Source organism: Bubalus kerabau, chromosome 14 (genome assembly GCF_029407905.1).
Source record: "Bubalus kerabau isolate K-KA32 ecotype Philippines breed swamp buffalo chromosome 14, PCC_UOA_SB_1v2, whole genome shotgun sequence".
NCBI classification, from domain to species: domain Eukaryota; kingdom Metazoa; phylum Chordata; class Mammalia; order Artiodactyla; family Bovidae; genus Bubalus; species Bubalus kerabau.
Genome location: NC_073637.1, coordinates 67,738,789 through 67,751,508, shown reverse-complemented (window position 1 = coordinate 67,751,508; position 12,720 = coordinate 67,738,789).

Genomic DNA, 12,720 nt, shown 5'->3' with positions numbered 1-12,720 from the left:
GTCTGGTATTCCCATCTCTTTAAGAATTTTCCACAGTTTGTTATGATCCACACAGTCAAAGACTTTACCATAGTCAATGAGGCAGAAGTAGATGTTTTTCTGGAATTCTCTTGCTTTTTCTATGATCCAGCGGATGTTGGCAATTTGATCTCTGGTTCCTCTGCCTTTTCTAAATCCAGCTTGTACATCTGAAAACTGGTAAGAAAGAAAAATAAAATGGGGAAAGGGAATATAAAGTGGAGGGAAAGCATGAAATTTAGAAACAGCGACCAGGGAAGGTCTTAATGAGAGGGTGACTGAAGAGGAAGTGAGGGGAGAGCCTCAGAGATCGCTGTCAGAGGAGAAGGGTGAGGCCAAGGGAACAACAGTAAGTGCTAAGGCCTAAGGCCAGTGTGCCTGGCATGTTCTTTATTAGTGAATAAAAGGAATCGTTTTTCTCCTGAATTACTCAGGAAAAAAAAAAAAAAGAAAATTGCCTCAAGTCTCTGTTTTGTCTGTGGAAAGTCAGTCTGAAGATTCCAAGAAGGAAAGCATAGAAATCATCATTCAACCTGCAAATACGAGGCAGCAGCGTTCATGAACAGATGAAAGTTGTCGGAAAATTTCAGATTTAGATAAGGATCGCTCAGCTTCACTTAACTGTGAAAGCAGAATAATTTGTTTCTGCTTCCAACTGGAATCAAAATTAAGTATATACTTTAATTATGCTAGTAAACAACTCACCAGAATTCCCAGCTAAGTGCTCTAAGAAAGGGGTGCCGAAGCTTTTGGCATCAGGGACTGGTTTCATGAAAGACGAAATTTTTCCACGGAGCGGGGAGGGACGGTTTCTGGATGGTTTTCATAAAAAGCTCGCCACTTAGATCCCTCGCATGCGCAGTTGACAGAAGAGTTCAAGCTCTGGTAAGAATCTGATGCCGCCACCGACCTGCCAGAGCTCAGGCGGGAATGTGAGCCCTGAGGAGTGGCTGTAAGTACAGATGAGGCTTGGCTCGCGCACCTGCCGCTCGCCTCCTGTCGTGCGGTCCGTTTCCTAACAGGCCACGGGCCTGTATCATGTTGAGACCCCTGCTCTAAGAGAAAGGGGAGTGAAAGCTTCAATTTGGAACCCAGTTCCTTTGAATAACGAAAGTGCATTTCTTGTCACTGAATACATACACTGCCATGTTTTACCGAAGAAGGCGATGGCACCCACTCCAGTACGCTTGCCTGGAAAATCCCATGGGCGGAGGAGCCTGGTAGGCTCCAGTCCATGGGGTCGCTAAGAGTCGGACACGACTGAGCGGCTTCACTTTCACTTTTCACTTTCATGCTTTGGAGCAGGAAATGGCAACCCACTCCAGTATTCTTGCCTGGAGAATCCCAGGAACAGAGGAGCCTAGGGGCTGCTGTCTATGGGGTAGCACAGAGTCGGACACCACTGATGCGACTTAGCAACAGCAGCAGCCATGTTTTACAAATAGAAAAATATTTTAAGAGGGAGGGGACGTATGTATACCTATGACTGATTCATGTTGATGTTTGACAGAAAATTCTGTAAAACAAAGAATGTAAAAACTAAATTCTGTAAAGCAATTATCCTTCAATTAAAAAATAAATCAATTAAAAAAATTTTTTTAATTTGTCCTTGCCATACTAGTTGCTGCTATTGACTGAAACTACAAGTTTATATTACTCTTCTTCTCAATTTTATATTTATGTGAAAAATAATACTAATTAACAACTGTTAAACTTTCTTACCAGGAAGAGTTTGGGACAAAAAGAAAGCTCCACTCAAATATATTATGTAACGTTTTTATTTGCAAGGAAGTGTTCCAAGAGACAGCTTTACAAAGCATTTTCTCAAGATCTGTTTTCTCTTTTCTAATTTAATGTTATAGTTAGTCTGGAACTAGCATGTTGCATTTGAATTCAACCACTATCCTTTTTTATCATAGCAATCAAATTTTATTTCATTTATTTCACTTATTCCCCAATATCTTATCCATACTTGTCATAACAAATGTATAGTATCGGTTAAATATAAGGGACAACTCAAAATGACTTTTAAAACAAGAAGCCTAGAGATGGTGTTCCTGCTGCTGCTGCTGCTGCTAAGTTGCTTCAGTCGTGTCAGACTCTGTGCGACCCCAAAGACGGCAGCCCACCAGGCTCCCCTGTCCCTGGCATTCTCCAGGCAAGAACACTGGAGTGGGTTGCCATTTCCTTCTCCAAAGCATGAAAGTGAAAAGTGAAAGTGAAGTCGCTCAGTCGTGTCGGACTCCTAGCGACCCCATGGACTGCAGCCTACCAGGCTCCTCTGTCCATGGGATTTGCCAGGCAAGAGTACTGGAGTGGGGTGCCATTGCCTTCTCTGATGGTGTTCCTAGGTTTGAGTAATTCTTAGATTTTCTTCTGTTTCCTGCCCTACCATGCACTGCAGGGTCTTCCTCAGGCTATCTTCTCCCCTCAAATAATGGCCACAGTAGTTCAGGCATCACATGGAGACATGACAATGTCCATCAACAGAAAGTTATTTCTTTCTGAATACCACTTTTAAGATGGTGGAAAAGTCTATTCTAAAAACCCTCCTGCAGGTTCTCCTTCATATCCTGTTGGCCAGAAGTATGCCACAGAACTATTTGTGAGAAATAAAATGGTGTCACAAAACCTGTGTAGGAACTTCCCTGGTGGTCCAGTGGCTAAGGTGCCACACTCCCAATGCAGGGGGCCCAAGTTCAATCCCTGGTCAAGGAACTAGATCCCACATGCTGTAGCTAAGACCCAGTGCAGCCAAATAAATAGATAAATACCTGTGTAGATAAATTGCAACTCATTCCATGGGGCTGGGCTTTGAGCTGAGGCTGGGACCAGCCTTCCCAGAAGCTTATGGTAAGGAGGAGCATGAAAGAACAAAATTGAGACTCTATATTAACAAAGGATGGAGGAATCTGCTAAAAATAAGTACCTAGAATGTGACAGCGGAGAAAGCACTGGCGACCCACTCCAGTATTCTTGCCTGGAGAATCCCATGGATGGAGGAGCCTGGTGGGCTGCTGTCTATGGGGTCGCACAGAGTCGGACATGACTGACGTGACTTAGCAGGAGCAGCAGCAGAATGTGACAGTCACTGAATAAATGTTTGCTGAGTCGATGAATAGACTTCCACACAAAGAAAACATGAAGAATATTAGGAGATATAGATAATTTATAAACCACATCTTAAGTGAAAGTGAGTGTGCCATTTATCATTTTATTTCCTCTCAGATCCAAATTTATCCTTCATTGCCTGCTCTGCCTTTAAATATTTTTCTCTATCAGTGCATGCATGCTAAGTCACTTCAGTCGTGTCCAACTCTTTGCATCTGTATGGACTGTAGCCCTCCATGCTCCTCTGTCCATGGGATTCTCCAGGCAAGAATACTGGAGTGCGTTGCCATGTCTCCTGCATTGGTAGAAAGGTTCTTTACCACTAGCACCACCTGGGAAGCCCTTTTCTTTATCAGGTAGTAAGACAAATGAAGCTTTGTCACTGGAGGACCATGGGGAGACGTTACAAAAGAAGTCTTCCTTCCTGGTTGGTGTGTGTTCCCGTGGCTCCAGCACCAAAGTAGAGGAGGCACAGCTCCCCTGGGTCCTGCAGGACATGCCGTGTTTCCAACGCTTGGTTCCTGTTACTCCACGGAGGCAGCAACACTAGGTACCCAAAGGTTTCCCTCTCCATCATAACTGCTCCCTCCCTGAGGCACTTTTTCTGCAGAGTGCCTCCAGCAAGACACCTCACTATGGCTTGTTCCTCCAGCAGCCTTTTTTCAGAAAATTCCAGAGGGCAGATTTTCAGCAAGTTCCACTAGCATGGCACCAAAACAACTTCTCTGCCATTCGGTGAGGCATAGCTGTGCTCTCTCCAACAAGGCCTGCCTCTCAACCTGGGGGGGCCTCTTCTTCTTCGGGGGCTCCATCTCAGCCCCCAAAGTACTGCTCCTGATTACTGCTATTCCTACAGTCCTCAGAGCTCTCTTTACTTCTTACTAGCCAATCCCTTGTTACTCCAATCCCCTCTTATAGTTAATAATTCTTTCTATTACACATTCTCTATTCAAAGAACTGTGTGCTCTCTGTATAAGAGTTTCTGTATAAGGTTGGACCTTGACGAATACAGAGCATAATAGCAAAGAATCTCAGTCCCCACTGTAAACTCAGGAAAAAAAAAAAGATAAATAAGATAAGACTGATTCCATTTTCAGTCTAGCATGTAATTATCTACACAAGCAGTTCTCAGATTTTTTGGTCTCAGGCTCATTTTGCTCTCCACTCTCAAAAATTGTGGAGAAACTTTTAAACAGCCTTTGTTTATTGGAGTTACATCTATTGATATTAGAATTTAAAATGGAGACATTTTTAAAACGCATGGGTACACAAGTACACTTTCCATTAGCCATTAGAGCAATGACATCATCACTGTCATGTAGCATTCGGAAACTTCCACCACACACTCACAAGGGAATGAGAGTGAAAAAAGGCAAATATTTTTGTATTGTTTTTAAAATAGTTTGACTTTACTGACCCACTGAAAGTCTCTCAGGTACCCTCAAAGTTACCCAGATTACACTTTGAGACCCATCTATCTACAGTAGCTTTATGTAAACACAATAAGCAGGACCTATAGGGGGAAAATAAGGAAAATACAGCCCTTGCTCTCCAAGAATATGGTTTGGTTGAAAATATAGAATATATAGTCATATGAGTAAAATAATGGCTCAACTGAGTATGTAATAAACTATCTAATTTCTGTCATTCAAAAAGGTATGTAGTTCAAATTAATGAGGGTTGGAGCTCAGCAAAACAAAAATGCCTTCCATTTTACAAAACCCACCCTCCTTATACATCCACTATAAGGTGAAAATCAGCTTCTGTTATATACAAATATAAATTCAACAAGCTAAAGATCTCTCAAAAACACAGCAATGATGGATTAAGATACTACACATGGGGACAGAGTGAAGGAAAAGAAACAGATCAATACAACCTGGTAAACTCCACAACTTAAACCCTTTCCACAGTCAACCTTTAGTTACATTAATATGAGGGACTTCTCAATGAACTAATCAGTGCTATGCTTTCACAATTTCTCTTTTTTTATTTTTGCTTCTTTAAATCTCTTTTTATTCCGGCCTATGGTTTCCAATAATTTCCAATTTGCCTTGATCAAATGAAGAAAAAAGAAAACTTGTTTACTTACTTGCAGGCCAGGGAAGCTAGAAGACTCCTCCTACACAGATATGCAGTGGTGACAGCAAGCAGTAAACACTGCTGGGAAACCGGACAATGAGACTTACACAGGATTTGTGATAAAACTGAGCCACCCTGAAGCCAATCCTAGCATGTGATACATTCAAAATCGAACTCAAATCCAACTTCACAAAGTTGGAAAGATGTAGGTTTTCAGGAACAGTCTCATGGACATGCCAAGGAAGGAATCACATGGCATATTAACAAAGCATAGCTTCCTAAAAACCTTCTTCACCTGGCTTTCTCCCTAAACTTTCATGTGGTTGTTGTTTAGTCCCTGAGTTGTGTCTGACTCTGTTAAGGCCCCATGGACTGTAGCCCACCAGGCTACTCTGTTCATGGGATTTTCTAGGCAAGAATACTGGAGTGGATTGCCATTTCCTACTCCAGGGGTTCTTCCCAACTCAGGGATCAAACCCACGTCTCTTGCATTGGCAAGCCGATTGTTTTCTATTGAGCCGCCAGGGAAGCCCTAAGTCTGTTATACTCATTCACCCTTCCTCTCCTTCCTTTTGCTGTCACTTCAAGCTCTACCCTGCAGAGAATAATTTGACTCCTTTTCTTGATTCCATAGCTCTTCTAGTCAGCACTACATAGATTTGGGAGACAAGAAATGAAGGACCCTTCCCTTAAGGGGGCCAGGGAATCAGGAGGGATAAAGACTGTGAACACTCAGCCTTCTATTTTTGTCCCTATCAAACATTCTTTCAGTCAACACTTACTTATTAAGTCACCGAGCACAGACAATGAGGTATGGCCCCCACCCTGAAACTACAGCGTTTTCCCATTAAAAGTTTTACCTTGCTCCTTCTTTTGAATTTCTTTCCAAAGGGAATGATTCTCTTACAAGAGGTAATTTTTTGCTTAATGAAGTAATCATTTTACAATAATTACCTACGGAATACTTTTACGTGGCTAATTTCCCTCAAGCATTTAAACTATGATTTCAATTTCAGTGTTCACTGAGAAAGAGGTTAGGATGACCATAGTTTTTATAATCTCTTTTGGAACAAAGGTATTAGGAAATATTTCCCTAAGGCTACCTTGCTAATAAGTCACTGCTGACAAAGGTGAATTATCTCTTTATATTTAGCCACAAATGAAGTGGAGAAGAATAAGAGAGAATCTTCCGAATACCACAGATTTATACTTGGTAAACTGAAAATATCTTTTAAAATGTCATTCAACAGTAAGAGCACTGAGGGATTCCTCTGGTGGTCCAGTGGTTAAAACTCTGCACTTCCAGTGCAGGGGTCCTAGGTTCAATCCCTGGTCAGGGAACTAGATCCCACATACCACAACTAAGATTCAGAGGAGCAAAGTTAATTAATTAAAAAAAAAAAAGAAAAAGAATGAGAGCATTGAAAACATAGATAAACCTAACTTATAAATTTCTGACTGTATTAGTTACCTATTGCTACATAACAAATTACTCCATTATTATTTCGTAGATTCTGTATGAGAGGAACCCAGGCGCAGCTTAGCAGGACCCACCCTTCTGCCCAGGGTCTCTCAAAAGACTGTGATCAAGGTGTTGGCCAGGGTCACAGTCACCTCCAGATTTAATCTGTAAATTTAAAACAATCCCAATGTTTTTTATGGGCTTCCCCAGTGGCTCAGCAGTAAAGAATCCACCTGCAATGCAGAAGACACAAGAGACTCTGCTTCCACCACTGGGTTCGAAGATCCCCTGGAGGAGGAAATGGAAACCCACCCCAGTATTCTTGCCTGGAAAATTCCATGGACAGAAGGGCCTGGCAGGCTGCTGTCCATAGGGTTACAAAGAGACGGACACGACTAACCCACTGAACACACAGCTTTTTTTAATCTTGAGACTTTTTTAATTGAACAAACTAACTCTCAAGTTCAAAGAGAAGAGAAAATACATAAAAAGAGCTCATAAACTTGGGGGGAGGGTGGGGAGAAGAATAATGAAGAAAGGTTTGCCCATGCAGATGGCAAAACATAAAATAAAATTGTAGTAATTACAACAGCATGGTATTAATTCAGAAACAGCTAAATTAATATATGTGATGAATACTGAGCTTAGAACAGAATCATTTTTATATGGAAATGTTTATGATAAAGTGACATTTCACATCACAGAGGAAAGAATGAACTATTCAATAAATTGTAGGAGCATAACTGATAATCTATTTGAAAAAATAAATAAATAAGGTTAAATCTCTGTTGATATACCCCTGTATCAGGCTTCTTTATATTGCAAGTATTTGAAGACCTAACCCAAACTGCCTTATACAACAAAGGGTTCATTTAACTGGAAGACCCAGAAATAGAGCAGACTGTAGGGTTGCTTTGATTTAGTGGCTCAGTAGTGACATGAAAGACACTGGGAGGTTTTGTTCAATTTGTTTTTTGTCTTCTTTTTCCATCTCTGGGTTTTAACTTCTGCAATGTCAGCTTCATTCTAAGGCTAAATGACCGCCCAAGGTTCAAACTTCAAATCTGCCTACCAGACTGCCCTTTTTGGAAAGAGGAATGCCCTTTATGGAAACTCTCTAAAAAGGAGAAACTTCCTTTTCCAAAGTGCTTCCACAACCTCCCTTCCTGTCTCCTTGGCTCAAGCTGTTAGCCTGGCCTATTTCCTAACATGCAATGATTTGACTTATGCCTGAACAGATAATTGGCTTATCTGAATAAATCAGTGTGAGAAGATGGATGGGCACTCTGTTTGGTCTAAAATAGTAGGACCCTCTTTTAGAGCTATGTATGTTAGTCGCTCACTCATGTCCAACTCTTTGCAACCCCATGGACCATAGCCCACCAGGCTCCTCTGTCCATGGAATTCTCCAGGCAAGAATACTGGAGTGGATTGCCATTTAGAGCTACGGATGGTGTCAGTTTCCACTATAACCACCCTAAATGCAAGAAATGCCTATTACACAAAAGAGGAAAGAAAGAAAGACTCAGTATCCACTAGGACAATGTATCAGAATAAATTCCAAATTCATCAAAGATCCAGCTGGTTAAAAAAAGACAAAGAGGATGCTCTACACTCAAGGAAGCAGGGCAGAACTCCTCACACTATAAGGACAAGCTGCACATAGTGGTTTCCCTCCAAAGACTACAGTGTTAAAAGTGAAAAAAGTTAACTTCTCAGTAGGGGAACACAATCTCAGCCAGGCAGTCAAGGATAACAACAGTGATCAGTCACATTGGTTGTATGTACTGTTGATATGATGTGATGAGAAGGGCACATTACTTCTGTGGTCTTCCTCCCCGAAACACAAAATCCTAGTCTCATTGTAAGGAAACCATCAGACAAATCCCACCTGAGGTCCATTATACAAAGCATCTGACCATTACTCCTCAAAACTGTCAAGATAATCATCAAAAACAAGTCTGAAGAATCGTCACAGACCAGACTAGGCTAAGGAGACATAAGGGCTAAATGTAATGAGATATGGGCACGGCAACCCACTCCAGTCTTCTTGCCTAGAGAATCCCCATGGACAGAGGAGCCTGGCAGGCTACAGTCCATGCAGTCACAAAGAGTTGGACACAACTGAGCGACTAAGCACAAGCACAGCATTCCAAATATACTGGGAGTTCTGGAACAGAAAAGGAACATTAGGTAAAAACTCAAAGAAATTTCAATGAAGTATATAGGCTTCAGTTAATAATGATACCAATATTGGCTCAATAATTGTGACAAATGTACCATGCTAATATATTAATAGAAGGGGAGACTGGGTTTGGACTATATGAAAACTCTTTGTACTACCTTCACAGCTTTTTTTGTAGATCTAAAACTATTCTAAAATTAGAAGTTTGGGGACTTCCCTGGTGGTCCAGTGGTTAAGACTCCACACTTCCACTGTAGGAGGTATGGGTTCAATCTTTGATTAGGGAACTAGGATCCTGCATGCTCTAAGGTACAGCCAAATAAAATAAAATAACATAAGAAAATTGCTTTTAAATAAATAAAATTCGAAGTTTATTTTTAAATGTTTTAAACACATTAAAAACCTCCAGGACTTGTTTTAGAAAAGAATATAAGAGAATATTTTCATAATCATGAGATAGAAAAAGATCTAACAAGCAAAATGCAAAATTCACAAAGCAGAAAGGAAAAACTGAACAGATATGACTACATAAGAACTAAAAATTTGCATAAGAAAGACAATAACCAAAGTTAATAGATACCCAACAATGAAATGAAAGTATCTGCAACATATATATTAGAGAAATGACTGATATCTAGAATACAAAGAGAGAAAGGAACTTAATTAGGAAAAGACAGTCTAAGTAGACAAATGGGGGAGGCAACTCAAGTGACAAAATCACAGAAGAAATTCAAAGGATAAGTAAACACGAAAGGATGCTCAACCTCACCAATAATCAGGAAAATGCAAATAAAGCAAAAGCAGTGTTTTTAAGTCCTGTGGGAGGAAAAAAGAGCGGGGCGGGGAAAGACAGCAGTAGGAAGAGTATATGATTGATACTCAGAGAAACTTGTGTTTATCACCTTTAAAAGTGTGAGGTTAAAAAAATACATAGCTGCTCAAGTAGGAAGAGTATATGATTGATACTCAGAGAAACTTGTGTTTATCACCTTTAAAAGTGTGAGGTTAAAAAAATACATAGCTGCTCAAGACTTCCAGAAGCCCACAGTAGACAAGCTATAAACTGCAAAGCTGAATACAAAACTTAGGGAGGTAGAATGAAACTAATTGCTACCTTTGTTTAGGAAAATATCTTGATAAACTTCTTTGGGCTGGGAAGGTGGCACCCAAAGGCTTGCTCTAAAATAAGGCAATATACAAAGAGAGCTAGAATCAGAACTGGAGATGCATGTAAATTTCAAATGTCTTTGGACTCTAGGAAGAGATTTAGTAAAGCACTAGACAGAAACAGAATTAGATTTGACTGCCATATCACTGAAGGGTGTTCAGGAAGATACTAAATGGCCTCAAGGATGGACATACTTTAAAATTTGCATTAAATTTCATCTTTCCTTAAAAATTAAGTGTTTCTATCAAGTGGCTAGTTAATATTTATTTTAAGCTTGAGGAATGGTTGTTTTTACAGAAAAAATACAGCTGTATACAGAAAATTTTAGGCTGTAAGCCTTAGTTGTCCACAGCTGGAGGAATCCTAACTTTTGGCACACGGCCATGTCCAGGCTCAACCACTTACCTAAGGGCGCCAAATTCTAGCATGGTGCCTAGGACGAAATAAATAGCCTCATATGCTTTAACTTATAAAGTCATGGCAAGCATCAAATATGGATAGGATAATTAAACTTACTCCACAAGTACAAAAATATTAGCAGGAAAGGGTGCCCCTTCAAGCTTTAAGAGGAAATATTACTAGAAGAAAGTGCTTGCATTTTATAATAGGGACTATAACAGAAATTCATGAATTCATGCAATCATACAAGTTGAAAATGCAAACAGATTTGATATTATAATCTTTATAGTAATCTCTAATATTATCACAGACTATGGATCCATTATAAGCTTTTTTTTTTTAAGGAAAAGGAAATTCCAGGCATACTCCAAATATTTTTCAAGTGTCATAATGAAGAATAGTCACTTTTTTTCCACAAAGCCCCATTTTACTCATAAAGACTTCTTCTCCGTGCTCATTACCGTCATCCTTATTATCATCAACACTTACTGAAAATCTGAAAATTCACTCGGTGCTAAGAGTTTTACATTAATTTTCTTTTTTAAGTGTGAGATCTTTTAAAAACGCAAGTAACTCTGGATGCTATTACCAGTTTACACAGCAGCAACAATTTTAAAGCAAGAGCCTTTGGGAATACAACACAGAATATAAACCCTGAGAACTGAAGGGAAGGTGGCATGAAAGATGAAAAACAAAAAACAAACTTTCTGTCCTTCATGATTTTGCTTAAAAAATGAGAACTGTACATATGGAGAATAAATCAACCCTGAATATTCATTGGAAAGACTGATGCTGAAGTTGAAGCTCCACCTGATGCGAGGAGCCAACTCATTGGAAAAGATTCTGATGCTGGGAAAGATTGAAGGCAAAAGGAGAAGGGGGTGGCTGAGGATGAGATGGTTAGGTAGCATCAGTGACTCAGTGGACATGAATTTGAGCAAAGTCCGGGAGACAGTGGAGGACAGAGAAGCCTGATGTCCTACAGTCCATGGGGTCACAGAGTCAGACCCAGCTTAGGGACTCAACAGCAACAATGTATGGATAATGCCCAACGAACCCAAGATATTTGCTGTATTGTATTTTTAACTGACTCCTTTGTGTAACATGCTTCAAGGATAGTCAGCAGAGAACTGATTGAATACTTGGAAAGTGCAAAACACTTCCCTAAGTGCTATGATTAAAATGTTTAATTAAAAGAGAACAGTCTTCAATCGAGAAAATGTGGGAAATACAAAAAGTAGAAAACTAAGTAAAAGAAAGTAGTATCAACAAGTATGCCTCTAAAGCATAACTGTCTTGAATGTTTTGATTAAACTTTTAATTAGAACTTGTGATTTTCAAGTAACATTATATCATAAGCATTTTTCATGTTACCAGAGTCCTTGTAATCATCAATGCACTGCAAGGAGCTTTATAATAACTTACTTGTGCCATTAAAAAAAAATTTAGGTTTATCCAGCTTTTCAGTATTATATCCACTGTTACAATCCATATATTTACATAGATTTGTGTTTTAGAATTATTTTCTAGGATAATGTCCATAAACAAAATTAATGGGACAAAAAGTATGAGCAGCTCAAAGCTTTCAACATATTACTATGAAAAACTGCTTTCCAAAAAATATTGGAAATACAAAATATTGGATATACTCATTTGGAACTATACATTATTAAAGACTTTTGGAGGACAATTTTATATGCATATAAATTCTAAACTAGCAATCCCACTTCTAGGAATATTTTCAATGAAAATAGTTATACATATATTCAAATATGGATGTATAAGGTTTTGTTTTAACATTGTTTGAATTAGGAAGAAAACTAGAAATAGCATGACTAAAGCAAAATAAATTGTATTTTGGTCATATTATGGGAAACATAAAGCTGTTAAGAATTAATTGCCTCTGGTGACTGCAGCCATGAAATTAAAAGACGCTTACTCCTTGGAAGGAAAGTTATGACCAACCTAGACAGCATATTCAAAAGCAGAAGACATTACTTTGCCAACAAAGTTTCGTCTAGTCAAGGCTATGGTTTTTCCAGTGGTCATGTATGGATGTGAGAGTTGGACTGTGAAGAAGGCTGAGCGCCGAAGAATTGATGCTTTTGAACTGTGGTGTTGGAGAAGACTCTTGAGAGTCCCTTGGACTGCAAGGAGATCCAACCAGTCCATTCTGAAGGAGATCAGCCCTGGGATTTCTTTGGAAGGAATGATGCTAAAGCTGAAAGTCCAGTACTTTGGCCACCTCATGCAAAGAGTTGACTCATTGGAAAAGACTCTGATGCTGGGAGGGAT